The 2,500-nt window shown below is 49.7% G+C and overlaps 1 non-coding gene and 2 pseudogenes across 1 annotated transcript; all 3 read left to right on the forward strand.

Moving 5' to 3' along the window:
• Positions 1 to 41, forward strand: part of LOC139246376 (5S ribosomal RNA) — a 119-nt pseudogene extending 78 nt beyond the window's left edge.
• Positions 42 to 915: 874 nt separating this feature from the next.
• Positions 916 to 1,034, forward strand: LOC139246105 (5S ribosomal RNA; annotated as a pseudogene).
• Positions 1,035 to 1,908: 874 nt separating this feature from the next.
• Positions 1,909 to 2,027, forward strand: LOC139246860 (5S ribosomal RNA). Its single transcript, XR_011590675.1, has one exon. It is a non-coding gene; the product is annotated as a 5S ribosomal RNA (ribosomal RNA).
• Positions 2,028 to 2,500: the final 473 nt, after the last annotated feature.

The raw sequence follows: 2,500 nt of genomic DNA on the forward strand, positions 1-2,500 counted from the left end.
TTGGATGGGAGACTGCCTGGGAATACCAGGTGCAGTAGGCTTTTGCTGCCATCCACAGGCTGCTCATGCTTCTGCACACAGAGAGCCGTTGATCCATCAACAACCTTTTTGCTGCTCTCTCTCTCACTTTGCTTTCACCATTTCTTTCCTGCACATTCTCCTGCTGCTACACAAATGTGAGGGGGTCGACGCAAGGGACGAAAGAACGCAGAACAACAAAATAAGTTGGCAAAAAAACACACGCTGGCGCAGGCACACCAGGACGCAGCAACAGAGAGGAGAGACAAGGTGCATAGAAACCTGGGAGGGACAAACAGCAAGAGAACAAAGAATCGTGCAGGAAGAGCTGCAATTCAATGCAGGAAAAATGTAAAGCCAACTAGCATGCTGCTGGAATGCATGTGTGTTCATGTGAGGAGTGTTGCAAATCAGAATGCCGAGTAGCAGGCGCCACTTGCCACATGGGGTTCCGAAATGTGGCTACAACAGCGATCTGGCTTAATAATTGGTGGGATTGGAAATGAAACAATCCTGGTGTTTTGGGGGCGGTGGAAGCTTTTTTGGGGGAGGAGAGATTTGGGGATGGGGAGATTTGGGGGAGAGCGATTTGAGGGGATGAGAGATTTCGAGGTTGGCGAGCGTGAGATTGGGGGGTGAGTGAGTGAGTGAGTGATTTGTGGGTGAGTGAGGGAATGGTGAAAGTCAGGCAGTTTTGAAGCTTGAGGCAAGGCAATGAAGGATAGGGCTTGTCGTTTGCTTGTGTGGGAGTCAGAGCAGCAAGAGGTGGGTGTGGCGGAAGGAAAATGGTGAAATGAATCTTGAGTGCTGATTATTTGCATGAATGCATGGAAGGAGAAAAAGAAGTGAAGAACAGCCTTATGTCCGTTTAAGTAAAGAGAAAGCCATGACATCGATGCCTGCGGCCACACTAGTCTGAAAACGCCCGATCCCGTCTGATCTCGGAAACCAAGCAGACTGAGGCCTGGTTAGTACTTGGATGGGAGACTGCCTGGGAATACCAGGTGCAGTTGGCTTTTGCTGCCATCCACAGGCTGCTCATGCTTCTGCACACACAGTGCCGTTGATCCATCAACAACCTGTTTGCTGCTCTCTTTCTCACTTTGCTTTCACCATTTCTTTCCTGCACATTCTCCTGCTGCTCCACATATGTAACGGGGTCGTCGCAAGGGGCGAAAGAACACAGAACAACAAAATAAGTTGGCAAAAGAATACACGCTGGCGCAGGCACACCAGGACGCAGCAACAGAGAGGAGAGACAAGGTGCATAGAAACCTGGGAGGGACAAACAGCAAGAGAACAAAGAATCGTGCAGGAAGAGCTGCAATTCAATGCAGGAAAAATGTAAAGCCAACTAGCATGCTGCTGGAATGCATGTGTGTTCATGTGAGGAGTGTTGCAAATCAGAATGCCGGGTAGCAGGCGCCACTTGCCACATGGGGTTCCGAAATGTGGCTACAACAGCGATCTGGCTTAATAATTGGTGGGATTGGAAATGAAACAATCCTGGTGTTTTGGGGGCGGTGGAAGCTTTTTTGGGGGAGGAGAGATTTGGGGATGGGGAGATTTGGGGGAGAGCGATTTGAGGGGATGAGAGATTTCGAGGTTGGCGAGCGTGAGATTGGGGGGTGAGTGAGTGAGTGAGTGATTTGTGGGTGAGTGAGGGAATGGTGAAAGTCAGGCAGTTTTGAAGCTTGAGGCAAGGCAATGAAGGATAGGGCTTGTCGTTTGCTTGTGTGGGAGTCAGAGCAGCAAGAGGTGGGTGTGGCGGAAGGAAAATGGTGAAATGAATCTTGAGTGCTGATTATTTGCATGAAAGCATGGAAGGAGAAAAAGAAGTGAAGAACAGCCTTATGTCCGGTTAAGTAAAGAGAAAGCCAGGACATCGATGCCTACGGCCACACTAGTCTGAAAACGCCCGATCCCGTCTGATCTCGGAAACCAAGCAGACTGAGGCCTGGTTAGTACTTGGATGGGAGACTGCCTGGGAATACCAGGTGCAGTAGGCTTTTGCTGCCATCCACAGGCTGCTCATGCTTCTGCACACACAGTGCCGTTGATCCATCAACAACCTTTTTGCTGCTCTCTCTCTCACTTTGCTTTCACCATTTCTTTCCTGCACATTCTCCTGCTGCTACACAAATGCAAGGGGGTCGACGCAAGGGACGAAAGAACGCAGAACAACAAAATAAGTTGGCAAAAAAACACACGCTGGCGCAGGCACACCAGGACGCAGCAACAGAGAGGAGAGACAAGGTGCATAGAAACCTGGGAGGGACAAACAGCAAGAGAACAAAGAATCGTGCAGGAAGAGCTGCAATTCAATGCAGGAAAAATGTAAAGCCAACTAGCATGCTGCTGGAATGCATGTGTGTTCATGTGAGGAGTGTTGCAAATCAGAATGCCGAGTAGCAGGCGCCACTTGCCACATGGGGTTCCGAAATGTGGCTACAACAGCGATCTGGCTTAATAATTGGTGGGA

This window comes from Pristiophorus japonicus, unplaced genomic scaffold, assembly GCF_044704955.1.
Source record: "Pristiophorus japonicus isolate sPriJap1 unplaced genomic scaffold, sPriJap1.hap1 HAP1_SCAFFOLD_247, whole genome shotgun sequence".
Taxonomy (NCBI): Eukaryota; Metazoa; Chordata; class Chondrichthyes; family Pristiophoridae; genus Pristiophorus; species Pristiophorus japonicus.